Source organism: Pimephales promelas, chromosome 12, assembly GCF_988280905.1.
Source record: "Pimephales promelas chromosome 12, fPimPro1.hap1.1, whole genome shotgun sequence".
NCBI classification, from domain to species: Eukaryota; Metazoa; Chordata; class Actinopteri; order Cypriniformes; family Leuciscidae; genus Pimephales; species Pimephales promelas.
Genome location: NC_142780.1, coordinates 8,977,101 through 9,004,600, shown reverse-complemented (window position 1 = coordinate 9,004,600; position 27,500 = coordinate 8,977,101).

Here is a 27,500-nt window from a genome sequence, read left to right as displayed (position 1 = left end):
AGAGATCAAAATATGCATGCATTGTAAATATATATATATATATATATATATATATATATATATATATGTGCATTGTAATCCAACTCACATTTTGTTTGACAATTTCTGTTTTTAAAGTTAATTCAACTATTTAACATAAAAATGTTTTTACAACTAATGACCACACTGTTTTGTGTGGATAAACAAATACAACATAATATTAAAAAGAGAAAGAGAATGACCAAACCATTAGTTATCAAATATTAAGAAATTAAATTTTTAAAGACCATTTAAACCTGTTTTTCATTCAACAAGTTTTTTAATTAAAAATAAATAAAAACACACGTCTATATTACTAACCTATACATTTCTATATTACTAACACAGCAGTATCGGTCCAGACTGGCCAAGAGGGAACTTTGTGAACGATATCTATCCAACCAAGTGGGGACTTTGTGTGTGTGTGTGTGTGAACAATGAAGTGAACTGACAGTGAAATCTGTCTTCATTACAGTTACATTATATATCTATTATATAAACTATATATATATATATATATATATATATATATATATATATATATATATATATATATACTGTGTGTGTATATATATATATATATATAAAAATCTTTATTTGACATGGACATACAATTACATTGGACGAGCCATATGCATTTGTTTTTAGTGATTATAGCATACATGCTAATTTTCAACACCTGTCCACGGGAGGCTTTTGAAAATAAAATAAAATACAGTAACAAGGGAGAAAAAATAAATAAATAAAAAATAAAAACAGCAAGTATCAGAATCAGAAAGTATTAGTAATAGACTATGCATGTGAGCACTGTTGTTTAGTGTATATATATATATATATATATATATATATATATATATTCACACAGGCATCAGAGATCAAAATATGCATGCATTGTAAATATATATATATACATATATACGTATATATATATATATATATATATATATATGCATTGTAATCCAACTCAAATTTTGTTTGACAATTTCTGTTTTTAAAGTTAATTCAACTATTTAACATAAAAATGTTTTTTACAACTAATGACCACACTGTTTTGTGTGGATAAACAAATACAACATAATATTAAAAAGAGAAAGAGAATGACCAAACCATTAGTTATCAAAAATTAAGAAATTAAATTTTTAAAGACCATTTAAACCTTTTTTTAGGTTTTTTTTTTTTTAAAGTTTTTTAATTAAAAATAAATAAAAACAAGAATTACACTATCTACTGTTAACTCCAGTTTGTTACATTATCCATGTTTACAATACTGTACAAAATTACTGTAATCCTAATTTTCCACTTTGGTATAGATGGTGATTAAACTGAGACTAACACGAACACTTGTGTTGGTGTTTAGTTAATTAGGAATAATTTTGTACAGTGTTGTAATACTAGATAGAGAAATGAAGACAGACACACATGGACAGAGAGAGAGAGCAGAGGACCTGTAGACACTGTGATCCACAGCACAGAGGATGAGCAACACTTTCTGCTCTTCTATCCCAAATATACTAATATAAGAGAACCTTTTCTGCCCAGATTTGAAACCTTGATCCCATCATTCTTTGAACTAACTGACACCGAAAAAAATGTTCTTTTTGCTCTTACAAAATGATAGTACAGCTGCACTAGCGGCTAAATATGTGTTAGCTATTGACAACGCTAGAGAAAGCTAATCTCTCGAGTGACCCAATGTATTTATTTATTTATTAAAATGTATTTACAATGCTACATATGACATGATTTATAACTGTATGTTTATTATTTATATATAATTTGTGGATGCTTTGAATTTAATTATTACCAAACCATCAGTTTTAAAAAATTACAATATTTGATTTGCTTGAGGAAAGAGCATTTGCATCTGTTTTTCATCAAAACGGGGTAAAAAAATACCGTACGATCAGACGGTAACAGTTCAAAAGCACGAGAAGACGCCTCTAATCATTCATAACATTATTTGCCTTATTTACTCAGTAGCATTTCGATGTCAACAAATAATTCAGAATATCATAACTTTCGATTTCAATGAAATTCATTCTCTGTTGTGGCTTATACTTACGGTATATGATCGGTCCACACTTCCCATTTAAGTTTATTGTCAAAAAAAACAAGATATTGAAAATGTGGCTGCCTTATAATTGAAACATAATTTATACTCATATCCTTTTTTGTTTCCTTTGTTACTACAGAGATAGTCAGTGTTTGAAATATTGCTAAATTTAAATACAACCAAACATATGTCACTCCTTACCATCTATTGCAAAATAAATAAATAAAATAAATAAAAAAATTCAACAAAATGCAAACCAAACCATGTTGAATGAAATCAAGTAAATGTTTATTCAAAGTCCACATTAGAACATTCATTAATTTAATCTTACCAGTAAGATTTTCCCTGAAAGGAGTAGAAATATAAAAAAACTGCATCTTCAGCTGAGTAGTCTTTGAGCAGGGTCTCTCCTTCAGATCCAGCCATGTGTCTTCCAACATACTCCAGTAGGAATTCACCTGGCTCAATATGTTTTGTGGCGATTACTCCAAAACCTAATAAATTGGGTATAAATAAGTGTAAATTAAGTATGAGAAAAGATTCATAAAGTTGTTAAGGTTGTCTAAACTGTTTTAAATGGTAGCCCTGCTTGGAAAACAAATACGATATCTACATCTAAAAGTGCAAAACTACAAAACTCATATGTATCATGACACTGAATATTGATAATTTCCATTGTTAAACAGGCCCCCGGAGTCTAACTGGCAGTTACATACAAATAATATCAAGATCACTCGCACATCTACACAATGGAGTTTAATTTAGAGACATCAGCAGCTAGCATAAATACAGGCAGGAAAACAGATATAAATCCACCTTTAACTGATTCAATCATGTTTTTTTGTTTCTCTTGTGTTTTTTTTAACAGCCTGTTGTTTTTAGCTACACATTTTAAACCCAACCATTCGACATTATTTAGAGACCAAACTTAGCTTTTAATTAAGTTTTGCAAAGTCATACTGATGGCAGAATTGAATGCCGTAACTTACCTTTCTCTTCACACATTAATTTTTTCTCGAATGTGTCTTTATCTTTCCCCGAAGCAATGAAGTACAAGGCTTCCTTTTCAGGAGAAACTCTTTTGGGTCTCATTTTCCTGTGAAATATAAGAACATTTTATGCAGGATATAGTGCATATGCTAAGTAAAAAAAAATAGAAAATACTCTAAAAAAAACTCCTTAGAATTGTGTAGACAATAACTTATTGAAAAGATGACAATGTGGCTGATAATTTACTACATTTTTACTATACTTTTTATATCAAGTATTTTTATAAAATCATTTTAAAAAGAAACTGAATATCAATAATACCAATCTGCATGCACATTTACATTGTAAGAGGATGCAAAAACATTGTATAATGTTAGCATTTACAAATCATCATAAAATGAAGTTAGAATGTACAACTTACCTTTTACTTCGGAAAGAAAAAAAGTGAGATGAGAAATTACTATTGGTTCTGTTATGCAAATGTTTTGTGATTGAAATCAAATAGCTAGATTAACATAAGGGTAGAATCTGTTGGTAAATTAGTTTTAAATCCAGTTGTAAACATCAACTGGATCAGGAAAAAGTACTTTTCATAATTAGTATTATTTTGCATGCATTTTAAATAGAGCACAGAACACAAACCTATATCAATGGCAGATAAAACATGATAAAGTTAATAAAGGAAAAGTTCAAAAATAATATCAAACTATGGGATGGTGCAGCATTTAAAGAAAGTAGGCGATATACAATTAATTTACTATTTAAAAGATTTTAAAAGACAGAAAAAAGTAATTTACCACAATGTAAAAAAATAAATAAATAAAAAATCTGCTCATTTATAAATCAAATGATGTTATAGGGATGTAGCAGATTACCATGGGCATTCATATTTTTGTTGGTTTAACTAAACCTTTATACCACATCTGAAACGAAAGCTCATATTAATAGTAGGATGACTTGTTTAAGCATATGTATTTTTAGGTCTAAGGTAAACTTTCACAGCCTGGCCTTTGAAGCCGTTCTCCATAGAGATGCTAATGTCCTGCAGGTAGTGGGGGTTGCAGCTCAGTCCACTCAGGGACTGAAAACACAGTGAGAAAGCGTCCGATCACAGCCATTGGGATATGTTTCAATCAGCTCTGTAATTTAGCAGAGCTGTTTACAATACAGTCAAATCACACCACATGTATTTTTACACGTTTATATATCAATGTTTATACTTAAACACATTAACATTTTCTAAGACAGCCCTTGTTTTAGCAGGTGGGGAATAAATGAAATATGATGAGTATGTCATAAATCTTGCTTTAGTAAGCAGACACTTGAGAGCTTAATGTTACTTATACTCAGACTGTTAGTATTAAACAGATATGTTAGCTCAAATACAAAAACTTATACAATTGATAATACTTGATAATACATATTTGGAATGTCTAAAACATGGATGTGGTAAATGGATCTAGGAACACAACAAAGCTAAAACCATTACTGAAACCATTTTGATTCTGTCAAAAATAATTTCTGACAATTGCACCCCTTACATGTCCAGTCAGTCCCTAATTCAATTTTTTAAGATGTTTTCAAAATATCCACAGTGTATTTTTTAATGTATGTTTGTTTTTATTTGGTGTGGCTCAGATGATGAGTCATAAAATAAATTATGAATGGAAGTGGATGTTTATGTTATTTTTGTGTTGTTGTTTTTTTGTCCCAAAATAAGAAACCGTAAGTGAGTGCTTGTAATAACTTCCAGTTAAAAAATATTCATAATTACCGGTTGCTTACATTGCGCTCCTCACAAAGATTAATACATTTTTTAGGTTAAAGAGCTAAGGAGGTTAAATCCACAAATATCTTAACTGTTATCCATAAGCCAACTGCAATTAAGACATTTGATCAAGAAGTTTATGACAAAGAGAACGATATCTAGCACAGAGAAACAACCTGTAGGAGCGGGATTTGATCAATGTGAGTGTGAGTGGCACACAAGTGGAACGTTTGCTTGGATTGGGTCGAGCGCAATGCAATCTTTGCTCAAATGCTCTGATTGGGATTAAAGATTTTTAAATAAAATGCCATAGAGAAACAGATACCATATTATTAAGATATCCACAGAACTAACCATTTAAAAAGTAAAATTCCTGTTTTTTACATAAAGAACCTAAACACAAGTATTTTACTTTTAAAAATCCTATTTACTTTAACTTTTTTAACGTTTTACATCAACCACCAGTATGTAAACGTTGAATTAACTATAAAGTAAGGTGAAGTAAATGAGTGACAGCCCTTTTCACGTCCCTAAGTTGTGGCCAAAATGTTTTTCCAGCTTTTGCGAAGAGTAGAGCAGACAATATAATAAGTGCCGAAGCAAAAACAGTCAATACACTTGTTACAACTGAACAGGTTATTTACAAATAGTTGATGAATGAATCAGCTTAGATGAATAGCTTATTTACAACAACAATATGATTTTCTGTCTTAATTCTGCCTCAGATTGTTTCACTGCTAGTATATCTGCTAGTGAATTGAAGCATTTAATGTAGTCTATTAACACCTGGTCTAGCGAGATAAAAACATGCAGGAAGTTACTAAACTGCAATCACCTGTGATTATCATATGTAAAGGCAAATTTACCTAGCTTGAAAGTAAATCGTTAACCACACATTCCAAAAGAATAGTTTTAAGCACTATGTCAATGAAAGGATATTGCTGTTTTTTGTAACTAAAACAACTCAATTCACACTAGTGAATAGCTGCTACTATATGGCTACTTCACATCTGGGTCATTCACCCTTCTCAGTGTTTATTTTGCGATAATAGACGGCTGGATGTAGCCTACATCCCTTACTCACTTTACTAACTAACCAACAAATTATTTAAATAACAAAAAAAAGTTAGTAAAACTTAATGTTAGTAAAAAAATAAGTGGTTGGTTCATTTTAATTAATTTGGTTAAAAAACAATATTAATAAATGGAAACTTATAAAGTGCTACCCATTTTCAATGAGGTTGTGTTTTTTAAGAGTTACTATAAACTTATAAACGGTTGTGTTTTTATGAGCTCATATGAATAAGATAAATACACTTAATTAATGTATTATAATAGCATTGGTTACTTCAGATTACTGAATGCATTAAATTACCGACATTAAAGGAATAGTTCACTTTGAAATTAATTTTTGATATGTTTTATCTTACCTCAAGGGCATCCGAGATGTAGGTGTCTTTGTTTCCACAGTATTTTCAATTTTGACATTTTTTGGTCAAACCGTTCTTGTCTATCAGTCCAACACTATCTCACGACCAATTCGTACGAATTTGACGCATGATTAAAAAGTGTCTAATTCGTACTAATTCGTACGACCTCACTCGTACTAATTCCTACGTTTTGTCTAAACCCACGTGATGGTTAGGTTTAGGGGCGGGGTCAGGGGTAGGTCATTCGTACGAATTCATACGAATTGGCCAATTCGTAAAATATGTACGATTTAGCAAAATCGTATTAATTCGTACGTGTGAGGTCGTATGAATTGTTACGAATTAGCCACTTTTTAATCATTCGTCGAATTCGTACGACTTGGTCGTGAGATCGGGTTGATCAGTCATACACTGGAGGTGAAGGGGGTCCACCAAAGAGCAGCACAGAGAAGTCCAAACCGCAATGGAAGACGATTTCGGGATATCTAAATATGTTTAGTAAAAGGTAAAACTTCCGAAATCTCTGTGTAAATATTGAGTGACGTCACACGCAAGCGATCACTTCCGGCGTAACATTGAACTGATTCAGTTCGGTTCAGTTGGACATTGAACAACAGATTCAGATCACTGTGATTACAAGAGGTAAAACGATATAAATACTGTTGGTTTTCTCACACAAACCGCTCATTTCGTGTCTTAGGCCATCAATGTGTACTTACATTTACGAGTCATTAAATCATGTTTAATTTGGACTTCTCTGTGCATGCTTTTTGGTGGACCCCCTTAGCCTCCAGTGTATGACTGATAGACAACAACGGTTTGACTGAAAAATGTCAAAATTGAAAATACTGTGGAAACAAAGACACCTACATCTTGAATGCCCTTGAGGTAAGCTAAAACACATCAAAAATTAATTTCAAAGTGAACTATCCCTTTAAGAAAGTACTGGACCATGTGTTGTTTATTTGGAGTTCCATGCATATTTAATCTAGTTCACTGTTTACTCACCAATACATTGGTATAACCCCAATTAATTTACTATTTAAAAGATTTTAAAAGACAGAAAAAAGTAATTTACCACAATGTAAAAAAATAAATAAATAGAAAATCTGCTCATTTATAAATCAAATGATGTTATAGGGATGTAGCAGATTACCATGGGCATTCATATTTTTGTTGGTTTAACTAAACCTTTATACCACATCTGAAACGAAAGCTCATATTAATAGTACCTCTTGTTGAATCTCTCAAAAAATACATGCAGAGTCCTCAGAGTGTTTTAAGTATAGGATGACTTGTTTAAGCATATGTATTTTTAGGTCTAAGGTAAACTTTCACAGCCTGGCCTTTGAAGCCGTTCTCCATAGAGATGCTAATGTCCTGCAGGTAGTGGGGGTTGCAGCTCAGTCCACTCAGGGACTGAAAACACAGTGAGAAAGCGTCCGATCACAGCCATTGGGATATGTTTCAATCAGCTCTGTAATTTAGCAGAGCTGTTTACAATACAGTCAAATCACACCACATGTATTTTTACACGTTTATATATCAATGTTTATACTTAAACACATTAACATTTTCTAAGACAGCCCTTGTTTTAGCAGGTGGGGAATAAATGAAATATGATGAGTATGTCATAAATCTTGCTTTAGTAAGCAGACACTTGAGAGCTTAATGTTACTTACTCAGACTGTTAGTATTAAACAGATATGTTAGCTCAAATACAAAAACTTATACAATTGATAATACTTGATAATACATATTTGGAATGTCTAAAACATGGATGTGGTAAATGGATCTAGGAACACAACAAAGCTAAAACCATGATATGATTTTCTATCTTTTAACTTATTTATATTTTTAAACATAAACGAGGATATTGTAGAGATTACCATATTGTTGTTTTACTGTCTACCTCTCAGCAACAAAAACTAGTGATTGAATGTGTATGTATGTAAATATTCACTGATTCAAAAAAATAAACAAGGTCCTATACACTTGGCATTAACTTATATATTTTTTTAGATACAATCATATTGGGACAATGATATACAGATGTAATCAGGATCTGAATGAGTTTGATCTTGTCTACTTTCGGCCATGATGATTGCAAACGAGGATGAAATAAAAGCTGTATTTAAATGGAGCAGTCCAGTTTATTTAAAGTACATTGGTAAAACCACAATAAGCTGAAAAACCATACACTGATAAGAACCGACAAAAAAGGAACAAAACACAGACAGAAACCTAACACTTTCAAGTAGGTTGAAATCCAATCACACATGGTGACATACACGTTTAAAGTGACTATGTGTAAACAGCCATTTGTCTTTTTAATTTCTTGTGATCAGATTGATGAAAATTCATGTTAATAACAGGTGTAAATGTGGCTCGATGTACATAATTTTCTTAGATTTTTAATTAAATTCATTATTGCTGTTGTTTTGTTTTGGTGTAAGACTACCCCAGGTGAAATACACCAATATGAAATTAACAGGAGTAAAAATGTATTGTTAATTGTTAAACGGTAATTGTAACAGGACTTTTAATGACTTACATAAAATGTTGCAGACAAAATAATCTGAAAGTTATATGGTGTTTATTTCTTTGGGACATTTAAAATAAATATATTTTATTAAAACTAATCTGAAGTAAATAATAAGATCTATCACAAAATCTATGTTATAACTAAGTCTTAAATTTACTTTTATATTTGTTTTTTTTTTGTTTCTTTTGTTTTTTGCAGTGTATAAGGTCAAAATTTTCTTGATTGACACTGGGCTAGTCCAATCACATCTTTAATCACCTCCCCCTCTGGGCTAAGAGAGCGTGCAGTGTCAGTGAGTATCTGTCAAAATAGTCAGAGCGATGGAGAAGAAACACAAGGAATGTGCAGAGAAATGGCGTGAAAAAAAAAAAAAGAAACCGCCTTCAGTGTCTGATTAGGAGTGAGGGGGATCATGAGAGACATTGAGTGTAGAGAACTGTTTGTTAGAGATATTTGACAATTACGCATTTTATTAGAATTATAATGAGAGTATAAGACCCGTTTGTAAACCATGTTTTTTGTCAAAATAAAAGCTGAATGCCGTTTCCATCAAAATAAAAGATAATGTTTTTATATCTCTTTCAAGTTACAGAAATTAGTTCTAAGCTAATAATGAAAGTTGCTTTTATTTTTCAGTGCATGTGTTTTACAATATATGGCTATAACTGTCTTGTGATTAATATTATAACTATGATTAATTATGTATTATGTAATGTAGACAGACACTATATCCCAACTAAAAGAGTTTTGAGTTTTTCTTTGTTCAATTTGCACACTGAATATGGGTTGGAGCTCTTAAATTTGAACTCTCAAAGTGCACCAGATTGATGAATTTAACATTAAAGGGTTAGTTCACCCAAAAATGAAAATTCTGTCAGTATTTACTCGCCCTCATGTTGTTCCAAACCCCGTAAGACCTTCGTTCATCTTCGGAACACAAATTAAGATATTTAAGATATTAAGATCGCTCCTGCATACAGTCCATAGGCTTCTTGCGGGAATGACTCTTGATGGCATAGAAAAGTCATTAAAGACATCGTTAAAATAGTCCAAGTGACTACAGGGGCTCAATCTTAACTTTATCAAACGACGAGAACACTTTTGTGTGCAAAAAAACAACAAAAATAACAACTTTATTTCAACTATTCGTTTATTTCTCCCTCTGCGCGAGTCAGGTTACTAGTTTAATAGCGTAAGCTTCTGTTATTATACGTCACACGCATCACACACACATGACCAGCGTCGGCCAATAGTGAGCCTTCGTGTGACGTAGCTCTACGCAATCACACTACGTTAACTGACTACAGGCCCATGGAGAAGGAAGTGAATAATTGAAATAAAGTCGTTATTTTTGTTTGTTTTTGTGCACAAAAATATTCTCGTCGTTTGATAAAGTTAAGATTGAGCCCCTGTAGTCACTTGGACTATTTTAACGATGTCTTTAATGACTTTTCGGGGACAGCAAGTGTCATTCCCTCAAGAAGCCTACGGACTGTATGCAGGAGCGATCTTAATATCTTAAATATCTTAATTTGTGTTCCGAAGATGAACGAAGGTCTTACGGGGTTGGAACAACATGAGGGTGAGTAAATACTGACAGAATTTTCATTTTTGGGTGAGCTAACCCTTTTTAAAGCATGCCCCCGAACCCCCCTAGAGGGACAGAGGTGCGCTGACCAATACTATATTTCATTTATTCGGTTTGGTCATTTACAGATCATTCAATCAATCAATCAAAACATTCGAAACATAAACAGGGATTAAAGTTCTCCGTCGCTTCGACGGATTTCCTTTAATTGCAGCGGGTCTATGACAGATATCCGTCAATTGCAGGGTTCCCGTCTGTCCTTATGTCTAAAATTAACTTTTCATAATTTTAAGGCCGTAAATAGGCTTTCATTTCGCAAACAGTGTGATAAATGTCTTAATTTTACTTAATTTAATTTAACTTAATTTAACTTTTGAATAGGTCTTAAATTAAGGAAAGATGATGCGTATTCACCCTGCTGAGGGGGGATGTGATAAAGCCTGGAGTGGAGCGAAAGCACGTTACTCTCTCCATTCTAAGCATTCTGTAATCACTTTGCTCATGGTCCACTCCGGTTTTTCAATTCCCGCTCACGGAAAAACTGCTCCCTGGACCCTGTTCACTCAATCTTGTCAGGCGAGGCCACAGCTCGTTTGCTGCGGTCCCATGATAGAAAACAGAACGTGGGTCAATATTGGTCGTTTCTCAATACCAAGTACACAAACTTCGGACTTGCGTCCTTGGTAGTTCGGACTTGCCAAGTTCGACTCGAGAGAACAAACTCCCGAGGACGAGAGGACGCTGCTAACAGCGCGTTCTTGATCGCGTCACTCAGCACGCGGCTACTCCGGTTATCAACTCGGCCTTTTTTCATCAACACCATTGTGCCTCTTTTCATTTATAAATGAACATAATTATTATCAAAAACATATAAATGGCCACACAAATGTGGTTCAGGCAACGCACATTGATTATAATATATTTATAACAACACGAAATATAGCTAAAACACAAACCTGCTTCTTTTTGTTTTCATTTTAAAAATATATAACATTATTTATCATTAAAACTGACATTTAACAAACAGACAGGGTTGTGTCGTTTTATTGTATTATGCGTACACATACAGTGAAGAGAATGAATAGTAATATAATATTTTATATATTTTAGAATATATAAAATTACACAACCATGTCTCTTTTTTTGTTAAATGTCAGTTTTAATGCTAATATCCCGTTCAAAAGTATAAGTACCCTAATAGGTAGGCTATAATAAGCTATACAATGAGAAATAAAGCAAACAATTCAGTTAAACATAAGTAGGCTCTCTAATAGGCTACAAAGTTAAAGTTAAATAGCCTACATAATAAAGTTATAAAACTTCACTTTGCCCTCAGCCAAAACAATTTGCCATGGCACAAACTATATATTAATATAGTTTAACATTGTTTGGTCTCATAAGATAAAATAAAAACATGCACTGAAAACTTATGTATATGGTTGATTATTTGTCAAGATAAGTAATTGTTTTTCATAGATTAAAATAGCTTTTAAATTACGCAAACTGGCAATATTATATTGGTTTTAAACATCTCCCCTTAAAACGCTATTGGTCTCGACTATTTAAATAAAGTTACAGGAATTTGACTTGGCCTGAAAAAAATTTCAGTCAGAAGAATTTTTTTCACTTTAATCCCTGCATAAATACTATAGATGACCAGGTGCAGGCAGAAGCTAAAGCTTATTATGCCTGCCCTTAACTTTAGAATGAAATGTAACTTATTAATGACAACATCTGTTCATAAAAATAACATTAACACTTTCGTGAACCATTGTCCACACCAGAAGCAAGCCTGTCTAATTCATTTTTATTCTTTTATAGTTTTCCAATGTTATTCTCTTGTAATATTTTTTAAACTGAAAAATAGATGTGGCTTGTTTTAACTCATTACAACAGCTATTCCACAATTTAACTCCTTTATTTGATAAACAGTGTTCTCTTAATGTAGAATGTACTTGTGGTTGGTTAAATATACATAATCCTCTAAGATCATATTTACTTTCTCGTTGGGAAAATAATAATTGCAAACATTTAGGAGTTTTATTATATTTGACTTGATAAATAAATTTTAACGTGTACAAATCGACAAAATCATAAAACTTCAAAATTTTTGATTGATGAAACAGTAAATTACTTGGTGCATTGTATGGGGCATAATTAATTTATCTAATAACCTTCTTTTGTAATAAAAAGATTGGATTAGTTCTAGTTTTGTATGTATTTCCCCAAATTTCAATACCATACATTAAGTATGGTGTAACAAGTGAAGTATAAAGTAAATGTAATGCATTTTTACTCAAGATATACTGCAACTTGTACAAAATTGCAATCATTTTAGATACTTTCTTCTGAACATTAAAAATATGCGGTTTCCATGTCATTTTACAATCAATAATTACTCCAAGAAATTTTATATGATTTACTCTTTCTAAAATATTTTTATTAATAGTAATCCTGATCTCATTATTTAACTATTTATTACTAAATACCATGAATTTCGTTTTATTTAAATTTAGTGACAATTTATTTAAATCAAACCAATTCTTTAGTTTATACAATTTTTTCTCTACCACCAACACAAGCTCTGTAAGATTTGGGTCAGAACAATAAATTGTTGTATCATCCGCAAAAAGAATAAAATTTAAAACATCCGACACTTTGCATATATCGTTTATATATAACAAAAATAACTTAGGGCCCAAAACAGAGCCTTGCGGAACGCCACAATTAATGTGGCGTTAATATACAGTTAATATATAAACATCTTGTGAGAAAGACTGGTACTGCCAATGCAATTGGAGAATTGTATTTTAAACTTAGTAGTTATTTCATCTCACTCATTAGATGGGGTTGGTGGTTTTAATAGGAGTTGTTGGTATACATATTCAAGGGCGTACACAGTTCAGTTGTGTGTATGTTCATATGTAGTGGGCCAGTCTGGGCCAAAATGCCCAGGCTGATTTTTTTTGTCCCAGTCCAGCCCTGGGCGGACTGATAATACTGGAGCACCAACTAGCGTTCATGACTTTTTTTACAGTCTATGCCTCAGCTAATAAAAAAAAAAAAAAGCAGTGAACATGAACGAAGACGCTGACGAGACCCCTTCGGTTGGTCCTGTGGATGGGAAATTTAGTTATAAGAACGAACCGATGGAAGCGTCATTAAGAGCATGGTTGTTGTGTGCAAGCTATGCAACAAGGAATTTGCATATCACATCGACCCTCAAGTTTCACCTCAACGCAAAACATATACAATTGCACTGGTCTGTTGGATTTGGTTGAACAAAAATAAACAATATTTTGTTGCTTAAGCTTATGTATTCAGTCATTATTAAATGATATACTAAAAATCCATGTGAGAAAAAATCTTCTCACTGTTCTCAGTTCAAATATTTATGCAAATAAAATGCGCTTAATTTCGATTTATTAATTACAAAGCCTCTAATTAATTAGATTTTTTTTTAATCGAGTCCCGGCCCTAAAAATAATATATATAATTTACTCACACATTCTAAGTGATCTTATGAACCACTGACAACTCCTAAATAACTGGTTTGTAAATAATGCTATACTTCATTTAGATGTAAATTGATCATTAATAAAGTATGAAAATACAATTATTAAACACATTATAGATATGCTATTAAAACAAGAAAAAAAACATTTATAGCTGTATTTACATATATACTGCTTATTAATGTATTTTAATGCTTAATAAATGGTGAATTATCAGTTCACTAATGCTTAACTAATGATTAATACCATGCAGTTATTATAAAGTTACTGAAAGTTCCTATAAGCAGCCAGTTCACCAGCAGCTCTACAGTCTCAGAGCCTCTGGGACAGCAAGGCATTCAGACAATAGAGAAGTGTGAACGACGTGTGTTAATGGGCCATTGCAGTTCTTGCTCCAGCCTACAGGAGCGCTGCTGAGTATGGGCTTAAACACACACACACTCGCAAGTCCCCACTTGGTCAAAAATGTAAAAATTTCACCAGAGCGTTTTTTAGTTGATTTTAACATGTTTTAAGGCATAACTAACAGGGGACTTGAAAAATGTCCCCACTTCCCTCGGCGGTCCCCTGTTGGTGAGTGTGTAACGACACCAAAGTCCCCTCTTAGATAGGTAGACAAGTACACACACACACACACACACACACACACACACACACCACACACACACACACACATAAATACATGTAAATAAAAATCCAAAAAAAAAAAACATCAAATGTGTTTTTAGTCAGAGTATTATTTTATACAGAAACAAATATTTGTAATTCAGATAAGAATGAAGTTAGTGTTTTAAAATCTTAAGGAAAACAAATATATTGAAATATAGCACATGAATTTTAAATTCATTCAACTTCAATTACAAATACAATCTTACTTTTATTTAAAGCAAACTATACATTTAAAAGATGGGGGTTATATGCCTATTTTGTCATTTAAAAATATTGTTATGCAAAATTGTTATGCAAAAAGACAAGGACTTAGAGACAAGGACTTGTAGGAAAAATCGCAGCCAGCCACACACACACACACATAAACACAGACAACAGCCCTCCCCTCCCCACACAGACACACACACCCACACCCACACACAGAGAGAGAGAGAGAGAGAGAGAGAGAGAGAGAGAGAGAGAGAGAATCGCAGGGGAAATAAATCCATTCAAACTACAATATCTGACTTTCTGTTGCTCAGAGCGAATGACTTTAAATTGGAAAGTTGATCGGCTTGACGAGAACAATATACGTGGTAAGTTTTGTAACTGTAGGTAAATTGAGCAAAGTTATAACACACTTTATGTGTCCTTTTTTAGTCATAAAATTCATTTCCTCGCCACGGCCAGACCGTTCGAGATATCAAAAATCCGTCCGGAATTGAGCATCCTCAATGTCTTGACTTCATGCACACCGAGTTTGGTTGTGATTGGTAAACACATGCATTGTGATTTGATGTATTTCTCCTAGGACAATTATTCAAACAACCCATAATTCATAATTCATAAATAACTTCCATTTGAACTGTCATAAAACTTAGAGCACGAAAGTTGTTTGGCCTGATGTGATCTTTAATTGTACCGAGTTTCATATTAATTCATGCAAGTGTGTTTGATTTATGGACAAATTTTTGAATCCCAGTCCAGGGGGCGCTGTCGAGCCGCCCTGCCACGCCCGATGACCAGCTTCAGCCCGGCCCTGATGGCCATGGGTTCTGACCCGTGTGCAAAGTTTCAAGAGTTTTAGAGGATGTTAAGGCCCCCGAAAATGCCAGAGAAGTTGCACACAGCAAATAAAGGGTTAAAATTAACCTGACAGGCGCCCCTCCTCTCACTCACACAGAGAGACACTGAGAGACTGGCAAAATTCTGAGATTTTCTCTACATTCAAACAAACATATCTGACTTTCTGTGGGTCCTAGCTAATGAGTGTCAATTAAAAAGTTGTCCGGCTCGAGGAGTACAATATACATACTGATTTTTGTAACTGTAGATAAAACTAACAACCCCACTTTTGTCAAAAGGTGGCGCTACTGAGCCCTCACCACACCCGTTTCTGAAACTTTGCACATGTCTACTGGCTAATAAATGTGATGTGTCTGTTGAGTTTCATGCAATTTCAAGCATGCTAAGAGTCTCAAAAGCATCCTAAAATAATTTCAAAGTTTGAAGCTTTGCCACGGCAACAGTTTAAAAGATATCAAGAATCCATTCACAGGTCTACATCTACCGTATGTTTACATTATACAGATGAAGTTTTTCATCTGTTTTTCATCATTATACAGATTAAGTTTTTCATCTGTTTACATTATACAGATGAAGTTTTTCATTCATATTATTACATGCAAGCGTGTTTGATTTATGGACCAAGTTTTCGGACCCTGTTCCAGGGGGCGCTGTCTAGCCCCCCTGCCACGCCTAGGTACCATCTTCAGCCCGGGCCTGATGGCTGTGGGATATGACCTGTGTGCAAAGTTTCAAGAGTTTTCAAACCCGTTAAGGGCCTCAAAAGCCATTAAGAGTCTCAAAATCATCAAAAAAAAAGAATTTTAAAGTTTGATGCGTTGCCACGGCAACAGTATCAAAGATATCAAGAATCCATTCACAGGTCTTCATCTGCCATGTATTTACATTATACAGATGAAGTTTGAAGCAAATCGGGTAAAAATAAGAGGTTGATTTCAAAGCATTTTGAAAGTGACACACTTCCTGCTGCCAGTTGGTGGCGCTGTAACTTTGACTCGAAATAGTCACATCCATGTGATCGTCCTCTTACAGCGAACACACTGATGAAGTTTCATCAAGATATGTTAATGTATGCTGAAGTTATAACACACTTCCTGTTTCACGTTTCTCGCCATAATTTCGTTTCCTCGCCACGGCCAAACCGTTTGAGATATCAAAAATCCCCTCGAAAACTTTCATCCTCAATGTCTTGACTTCTTGCACACCGAGTTTGGTTGTGATTGGTAAACACATGCGTTGTAATTTGATGTATTTCTCCTAGGACAACTATTCAAACAACCCATAATTCTCAACTTCCATTTTAATTGTCGTAAAACTTAGAGCACGAAAGTTGTTTGGCCTGATGTGATCTATAATTGTACCGAGTTTCATATTAATTCACGCAAGTGTGTTTGATTTATGGACAAATGTTCGAATCCCAGTCCAGGGGGCGCTGTCGAGCCGCCCTGCCACGTCCGATGACCAGCTTCAGCCCGGCCCTGATGGCCATGGGTTCTGACCCGTGTGCAAAGTTTCAAGAGTTTTAGAGGATGTTAACCCTCCTGTTACCCTCAAATCTGATAACACTTTTTACCCTCTGGGGTCAATTTGACCCCAGTAATTTAAACCTCCACAATATGTGTATTTTTTTTTACAAAGTTTTGTCTTAGTTAATTTATGTCTTTGTTGACTACTTAAGTAACGTTTTAAGTTGACATCCACCCACCACCCCCCTCCCCACCCCACCTAACCCCACCTAACCCCACCTAACCCCTTACACATCCAGAATACCCATTGTACGACTATGGACAAATTTACAAATCAACATAAAATCTTACTGATTTTACCTAAAATTGGAAAAGTATAAATACATCTGGTGTTTTATTTTGTTTTATAATATTTCTAAGTATAGATTTTTGTAATCTATAACATTTGGAAAGAAAAACTATTTATTTTATCAAGGATAGTAACACGAGTTATGTTTGGGGTCAATCTCACAAAAAATATGTTTTCTCCTCCCCCATGGCACGGGAAACATCCAAGTTCTCACAAAAATGATGTTTTCCCCTCCCAAATACACAGGGAAGAATTATTAGTTATCTTGAGAATTATGTCACATGTCATGTGAACTACTAGTAGTTCTCGCAATACTACAGATATGGTTATGTTTGGTTAGAGCCCTAAAACAGAGGGACGTTTTTTGAAAATGATATTGAATATGTAAAATTACAATGAACATTATAAATTCAAATTATAACATGTTATAATGACCTCAATATAACAACCAAAACAAATGTGTGTGAAATTTCAATATTTCTTCTGTTTTATTATACAACTAAAAGAGCCTGGGGTCAAATTGACCCCAAGGAACACCGATGCTACAAAATTTGTACAGGACTTTGAAAAAATATTAGCAGGTAAATTTTATGTTTTCAGAGTTGTCCCCATTAAATTAGGACAAGTCATTAAATTTGAAGCAAAAAATAAAAATAAAATTATGTTTTTACAGACGTTAAACATTGAATGGGGTCAAATTGGCCCCAAGGATAATAGGAGGGTTAAGGCCCCCGAAAATGCCAGAGAAGTCGCACACAGCAAATAAAGGGTTAAAATTAACCTGACAGGCGCCCCTCCTCTCACTCACACAGAGGGACACTGAGAGACTGGCAAAATTCTAAGATTTTCTCTACATTCAAACAAAGATATCTGACTTTCTGTGGGTCCTAGCTAATGAGTGTCAATTAGAAAGTTGTCCGGCTCGAGGAGTACAATATACATACCGATTTTTGTAACTCTAGTTAAAACTAACAACCCCACTTTTGTCAAAAGGTGGTGCTACTGAGCCCTCACCACGCCCGTTTCTGAAACTTTGCACATGTCTACTGGCTAATAAATGTGATGTGTCTGTCGAGTTTCATGCGATTTGAAGCATGCTAAGGGTCTCAAAAGCATCCTAAAAGAATGGTAAAGTTTGATGCGTTGCCACGGCAACAGTTTAAAAGATATCAAGAATCCATTCACAGGTCTACATCTGCCGTATATTTACATTATACAGATTAAGTTTGAAGCAAATCGGGTAAAAATAAAAGGGTGATTTCAAAGCATTTTGAAAGTGACACACTTCCTGCTGCCAGTTGGTGGCGCTATAACTTTGACTCACAATAGTCACATCCATGTGATCGTCCTCTTACAGCGAACACACTGCTGAAGTTTCATCAAGATCAGTTAATGTATGCTGAAGTTATAACACACTTCCTGTTTCACGTTTCTCGCCATAATTTCGTTTCCTCGCCACGGCCAAACCGTTCGAGATATCAAAAATCCCCTCGCAAACTTTCATCCTCAATGCCTTGACTTCATGCTGACCGAGTTTCGTGCCGTGTGTTTGAATTCTCTAGGAGGAGTATTGCACATTCCATTGCGAGCGTTTTACAAACAAACCTCAATAGCCGACTTCCTGTTGGGCTGGGGTAAAAAGTAATAGTTTGAGGTATATATGAACGATGAGATCAACATGTGTACCGAGTTTCATATTATTACATGCAAGCGTGTTTGAGTTATGGACCAAGTGTTCGGACCCCGTTCCAGGGGGCGCTGTCTAGCCCCCCTGCCACACCCAGGTACCATCTTCAGCCCGGCTCTGATGGCTGTGGGATCTGACCTGTATGCAAAGTTTTAAGAGTTTTCAAACCCGTTAAGGGCCCCAAAAGCCGCTAAGAGTCTCAAAATCATCAAAAAAAAAGAATTTTAAAGTTTGATGCGTTGCCACGGCAACAGTATCAAAGATATCAAGAATCCATTCACAGGTCTTCATCTGCTATGTATTTACATTATACAGATTAAGTTTGAAGCAAATCGGGTAAAAATAAGAGGGTGATTTCAAAGCATTTTGAAAGTGACACACTTCCTGCTGCCAGTTGGTGGCGCTATAACTTTGACTCACAATATTCACATCCATGTGATCGTCCTCTTACAGCAAACAAACTGCTGAAGTTTCATCAAGATCAGTTAATGTATGTTGAAGTTCTGACACACTTCCTGTTTCACGATTATCGCCATAAGTTCGTTTCCTCGCCACGGCCAAACCGTTCGAGATATCAAAAATCGCCTCGCAAACTTTCATCCTCAATGCCTTGACTTCATGCTGACCGAGTTTCGTGCCGTGTGTTTGAATTCTCTAGGAGGAGTACTTCAAATTCCATTGCGAGTGTTTTATGAACAACCCTAAATAACCGACTTCCTGTTGGGCTGGGGTAAAAAGTAATAGTTTGAGGTATATATGAACGATGAGATCAACATGTGTACCGAGTTTCATATTATTACATGCAAGCGTGTTTGAGTTATGGACCAAGTTTTCGGACCCCGTTCCAGGGGGCGCTGTCTAGCCCCCCTGCCACGCCCGGGTACCATCTTCAGCCCGGCCCTGATGGCCGCGGATTCTGACCCGTGTGCAAAGTTTCAAGAGTTTTTGAGCATGTTAAGGGCCCCAAAAGTGCCCAAATAGTCGTATAAATAATAATAATAATAATAAATATAGCTGCGAGCAGCGATTGCGGGCCCAAGCCGGTGGCACCGCAACCCCGATGCCTTTAGTTACCCAAAGGCACCGGGATGGTGGTACCGCCGGCTTTGGCCCTTTATCGCTGCTCACAGCTATATTTATATTTAATATAAAGCCGGTGGCACCGCCACCTTGGTGCCTTTAGGGTTATTCTGTACGACGTGTAAAAACGTAACCCCCGCTTTGACTATCAAAAAGAAGTGTATTGTAGAGCTTGCATCAATGCGGACTCGATGCGCTGTGCGCTGTAACCCCATGTGGCTTTAAGCGCATCATTCTCCACTCGGGATGCGCATAAGCGTTTTGTGCCACACTGTACTGAGCCTTTCATATCATAATGCAGTGACGCAATGACAGATTATTAATTGCCTTTCTTGTTCTGTTCCATCTATTATATGTTGATAATAGATAGGACAGAGCACTAAAAACCTCAAACAAAGCACTAAAAACTTAAGCTGTTTGCTGTGTAGTCTGAGAATGAGCTGTTTGATTTGCACCCTCTTCCTCTTCACTGTCCTCCATAAAAACCAGCTATCCAGGTCCATGTTGTTCTAGAAAGTTTGTATGTTGCTGTCTCAATTAACATCTCTGCTATACATTTAAAACATGGCTATATCTAAAATAATTTATCTTTTTGATTTTTGTTATCTTGTTTTTCATGAATATTTTACAACAATACAAAGAGCAATGTGTATTTTCCATTAATATAGTTTGTAATGGCTTTTTTGTCATAGATTATAATCATATATTTTTTGGATTTGTTATTTATCTTTATAATGAAGTTGTCTGTATTAAGTAGATTGTGTTTAACACACACAAGAGTGATTCATTAGTTCAACACATAGTTATAGAAATTCTACTTTATCTAAAAAAAACCCTGCACTTTATACACACACACACACACACACACACACACACACACACACACACACAGACACACACACATAAATACATGTAAATAAAAATACCAAAAAAAAAACATCAAATGTGTTTTTAGTCAGAGTATTATTTTATACAGAAACAAATATTTGTAATTCAGATAAGAATGAAGTTAGTGTTTTAAAATCTTAAGGAAAACAAATATATTGAAATATAGCATATGAATTTTAAATTCATTCAACTTCAATTACAAATACAATCTTACTTTTATTTAAAGCAATCTATACATTTAAAAGATGGGGGTTATATGCCTATTTTGTCATTTAAAAATATTGTTATGCAAAATTGTTATGCAAAAAGACAAGGACTTAGAAACAAGGACTTGTAGGAAAAATCACAGCCAGCCACACACACACACATAAACACAGACAACAGCCCTCCCCTCCCCACACAGACACACACACCCACACACACACAGAGAGAGAGAGAGAGAGAGAGAGAGAATCGCAGGGGAAATAAATCCATTCAAACTACAATATCTGACTTTCTGTTGCTCAGAGCGAATGACTTTAAATTGGAAAGTTGATCGGCTTGACGAGAACAATATACGTGGTAAGTTTTGTAACTGTAGGTAAATTGAGCAAAGTTATAACACACTTTATGTGTCCTTTTTTAGTCATAAAATTCATTTCCTCGCCACGGCCAGACCGTTCTAGATATCAAAAATCCGTCCGGAATTGAGCATCCTCAATGTCTTGACTTTATGCACACCGAGTTTTGGTTGTGATTGGTAAACACATGCATTGTGATTTGATGTATTTCTCCTAGGACAATTATTCAAACAACCCATAATTCATAATTCATAAATAACTTCCATTTGAACTGTCATAAAACTTAGAGCACGAAAGTTGTTTGGCCTGATGTGATCTATAATTGTACCGAGTTTCATATTAATTCATGCAAGTGTGTTTGATTTATGGACAAATGTTCGAATCCCAGTCCAGGGGGCGCTGTCGAGCCGCCCTGCCACGCCCGGTTACCAGCTTCAGCCCGGCCCTGATGGCCATGGGTTCTGACCCGTGTGCAAAGTTTCAAGAGTTTTCGAGGATGTTAAGGCCCCCGAAAATGCCAGAGAAGTCGCACACAGCAAATAAAGGGTTAAAATTAACCTGACAAGCCCCCCTCCTCTCACTCACACAGAGGGACACTGAGAGACTGGCAAAATTCTGAGATTTTCTCTACATTCAAACAAACATATCTGACTTTCTGTGGGTCCTAGCTAATGAGTGTCAATTAGAAAGTTGTCCGGCTCGAGGAGTACAATATACATACCGATTTTTGTAACTGTAGATAAAACTAACAACCCCACTTTTGTCAAAAGGTGGCGCTACTGAGCCCTCACCACACCCGTTTCTGAAACGTTGCACATGTCTACTGGCTAATAAATGTGATGTGTCTGTCGAGTTTCATGCAATTTGAAGCATGCTAAGGGTCTCAAAAGCATCCTAAAAGCATCCTAAAAGAAGGGTAAAGTTTGATGCGTCGCCACGGCAACAGTTTCAAAGATATCAAGAATCCATTCACAGGTCTACATCTGCCGTATGTTTACATTATACATATGAAGTTTGAAGCAAATCGGGTAAAAATAAAAGGGTGATATCAAAGCATTTTGAAAGTGACACACTTCCTGCTGCCAGTTGGTGGCGCTATAACTTTGACTCACAATAGTCACATCCATGTGATCGTCCTCTTACAGCGAACATACTGCTGAAGTTTCATCAAGATCAGTTAATGTATGCTGAAGTTATAACAAACTTCCTGTTTCACGTTTCTCGCCATGATTTCGTTTCCTCGCCACGGCCAAACCGTTCGAGATATCAAAAATCCCCACACAAGCTTTCATCCTCAATGTCTTGACTTCACGCTGACCGAGTATCGCCGAATTTGGATCAAAGCTCTAGGAGGAGTATTTCAAATACCATTGCGAGCGTTTTACACACAAACCTCAATAGCCGACTTCCTGTTGGGCTGGGGTAAAAAGTAAGAGCGCGAGGTATAGATGAAACGATGAGATCAACATGCGTACCGAGTTTCATATTATTACATGCAAGCGTGTTTGAGTTATGGACCAAGTGTTCGGACCCCATTCCAGGGGGCGCTGACGAGCCCCCCTGCCACGCCCAGGTACCATCTTCAGCCCGGCTCTGATGGCCGCGGGTTCTGACCCGTGTGCAAAGTTTCAAGAGTTTTCGAGCATGTTAAGGGCCCCAAAAGTGCCCGAATAGTCGTAAGAAAAATAATAATAATAATAATAATAATAGAAAAGAATAATCCTAAGGAAAACAATAGGGCCTTCGCCCTTTCAGGGCTTGGGCCCTAAATATAGCTGCGAGCAGCGATGGCGGGCCCAAGCCGGAGGCACCGCAACCCCGGTTCCTTTAGTTACCTAAAGGCACCCGGGTGGCGGTGCCGAAGGCTTTGGCCCTTTCATGATTAAATGTTAAAACGGCTTGCCATACTCTGTCATTTCGACTAGTCACAATTATGTTACAGATATCTTAAATGATAATACAAACTATCAAAAGTGTAACGACTAGACAGAAAGACTTTGTTGATATCTACAATGTTAATTCCGGACAGGCAAACTTTGCTTTTAAATGTTAAAAGGGCTTGCCATACAGGGAAGTAGGCTCAGAGAGAGGCTCACCATATTCAGACCAAAATATCTGACTTCCTCTTGGTCCGAGCTAATGACTATGTATTAGAAAGTTGTACGGCTTGAGGAGTACAATGTATATACCGATTTTTGTAACTGTAGATAAAACTAACAACCCCACTTTTAAGTATATATATGGTGCCTTTAGTGTTATTCTGCACGACGTGCAAAAACTTAACCCCCGCTTTTTTAAGTATATATATATATATATATATATATATATATATATATATATATATATAAAGAGGGTTATTCTGCACGACGTGCAAAAACTTAACCTCCGCATTAACTGTCGAAGAGAAGTGTGCAGAAGAGCTTGCATCAGTGAGGGCTTTGCAAAATATATATACATACAAACACACACACACACACATATAAATGAGGTTAGTGTTTTACAATATTAAGGAAAGCAAATGTATTGAAATATAGCACATTAATTTTAAATTCATTCAGCTTCAATTACCAATTTGTAGTTTACCAATTTATCTTACTTTTATTTAAAGCAAACTATACATTTAAAAGATTAGGGTTATATGCATATTTTGTCATTTAAAAAAATACAAAATTGTTATGCAAAAAGATAAGGACTTGCAGAAAAAATCTACAGTCAGCCACACACACACATAAACGCAGACACCAGCAACCCCCCCCCCCCTCCCTCTTCCCCATACAGACACTGATAGAGACAAGATACACATCCAAACTGCAATATCTGACTTTCTTTTGGTCTGAGCTTCTTACTGTTAATTAGAAAGTTGATCGGCTTGACAAGAACAATATACGTGGCATGTTTTGTAACTGTAGGTAAAACGAGCAAAGTTAACACATTTTATGTGTCCTTTTTTAGTCATAAAATTATTTTCCTCGCCACGGCCAAACCGTTCGAGATATCAAAAATCCGTCCGGAATTGAGCATCCTCAATGTCTTGACTTCATGCACACCGAGTATGGTGGTGATTGGTAAAGACATGCATTGTAATTTGATGTATTTCTCCTAGGAGATTTATTCAAACAACACATAATTCCCAACTTCCATTTGAACTGTCTTAAAACTTAGAGCAGAGATGGGCGCAGGTCACGCAAGTCTCAAGTAAGTCTCAAGTCTTAACCGTCAAGTCTCAAGTAAGTCCCAAGTATTTTTTTTTGGGGGGGGGCAAGTCAAGTCAAGTCACAGGCTATGTCAAGTCAAGTCAAGTCTTGTAGTAGGTTAAGTCAAGTGCAAGTCAAGTCACCTTATTATTTTAATTTTACATGCAGAATCTGATCTTAATAAAATGAAAAGACAAGATAAGTATTTGCCAGTAAATTACAATAATTTGCATTGTAAATACTCATGTTCAGTAAAATACACCATGGAATCAAACAAAATTGTAACTTCATAAAATTATTTATTTTTCACTTCTGCCAACAGTGTGTTTGAAATGTTTTAAATTTTCAACATTGAGTCCATAAAACAAATAACAGCTTAACATCCTACAGACTCTCTGAACACCTTCCTCTCTCTCAAACACAGTTTACAAACAATATTAAACTTTGTTACATTTCTCCTCTCTCTCTCTCTCTCTCTCTCTCTCTCTCTCTCTCTCTCACACACACAGTGGCGGTTCTAGACCATTTCAACTGGGGGGGCCAAGCTGGGGCCAGTTGTACTGTTAGAGGGGCCAGTTACATTTAGACCTTATCATTTTCTGCACTGCACTGAATGCATAAATAAGCAAAATACCATGTTTATAATTATCCAACAATTTGCATTTCCATTATATTTTTACATTTGCATTACATATATCAGTCTGTATTTGAATTTCCATTTTATTTTTTTACATTGAATATACAGTATGTATATATATATATATATATATATATATATAATTTTTTACAAATTAATCTACGATTTTTGTGGGTTTTTTTTTTTTTTTTTTTGCAAAAAGATCAGCAAATTATCCTCTAAACTGGCCTTTTTAGGGGGCTTTCCTCTCAGGGTGAATGAGCTTTTTTATAATTGTTTTTTTCCTGACATCTTTGAAAGACAGAAGCAATAATTAATGCATCCTTGGCCAGGATATAACTATAAAATATGACATGATTTTAAAAGTGACCTATAATATCGACTATGCAATACACTTTAATTTATCTAGTGCTAATAAAATTATTAAGCCTATTTGGAGAGAGAGATGTTTTAAAATCGACTATGCATTACACTTTAATTTATCTAGTGCTAATAAAATTATTAAGCCTATTTGGAGAGAGAGATGTTTATAATGTGACAATATGTCAGTCATCGTGATTCGTGTAATAAGATGACTAGGCCTAGACTACTTGTTCTGAGCAGGTGTTGTCAGTGAACAGGCTGTAAAACTGTTGTCTAAGTTACAGACTGATACTAATTAAATGGGAAACGAATCGATTACCTAACGTAACCTCGGTTCTCTCTAGATGAGGGAACGAGCATTGCGTAAGCTAGCTTACGCTACGGGAAAGATTCATCTTACATCAGTCAAGTTGTCATAGTTTTTGTCAAACAAGTTGTGAATTTGTTGTAACATTAAAACAGGAGATCATGACTTACTCCGTGCTCTAAGTGATGTTCGGAGCTCTAGTGATTAGTTTCATCTGTGGGACGGGTGAAGAAACTTTCGGAAGATGTTGTAACAGAATCATATGAACAATTCCAGGATATGCTTTTTTTCATTGGTTGTTGCGTTAAATTTTACCCAGATACAATAGTGCCCTTTTCTGATTGGCTATTAAGTAGCACTTCTCTTTTTTTGATTGGCTGATGCGTAGCAGGGTCGACTGCTGAACTCCAGGCGAGACGCGCTTGATTCTCACGTGAGAGCGGCGCGGCCAGAGAAATTGCGTATATTAAATATATTATTAATAGTTTTTCCGCATGAGAAATACAATGTGTGACGGGAGTGTGAGACAAAAGACTGAAACGAGTGACTGTCATGCTCAATGCGTGACACACTATAAAAAAAATATTTCACACTGACTCCACATTTAGGGGGGCCACAAGGGGGTCCAAGCTTGTTGTCGCAGGGGCACTGGCCCCCCCAGGCCCCCGCCTAGAACCGCCACTGCTCACACACACACACACACACACACTTTCTCTCTCTCTCAAGAAGCAAAAACATGACTCCACATTTAGGGGGCCACAAGGGGGTCCAAGCTTGTTGTCGCAGGGGCACTGGCCCCCCCAGGCCCCCGCCTAGAACCGCCACTGCTCACACACACACACACACACACACACACACACTTTCTCTCTCTCTCAAGAAGCAAAAACATGACTGCTAAAGGTTGTATCAGCGATGGCGGGGTAACATCACTTAACATCACGAGTGATATTCCCTTAGGCCACGCCCCCTTGTCTCCCCAAAGTATTATAAGCAATCATGCGCATCCCGTGTGCAGAATGATGCACTTGAAGCAACACCAAGTCACAGCACGCAACGCTTCACATTGAAAAGAACATAGCGAAGGGATGGTATCTATAATCTATGCTTAGTAGGGCTGCACGATTTGGGAAAATGTCATATTGCCATTATTGAGCCAATATTGCAATTGCGATTTGCGACTCCGATATAATAAAATGGTTTCATGAGTCCAACTTGCTTGGTTCTAAAGTAAAATGCACACACAGATTAATGTTTATTTCTCAACTCAAACTAAAAACAACAACAACAACAATAAATGATTGATAACACCTATAATGATCAATAAACCA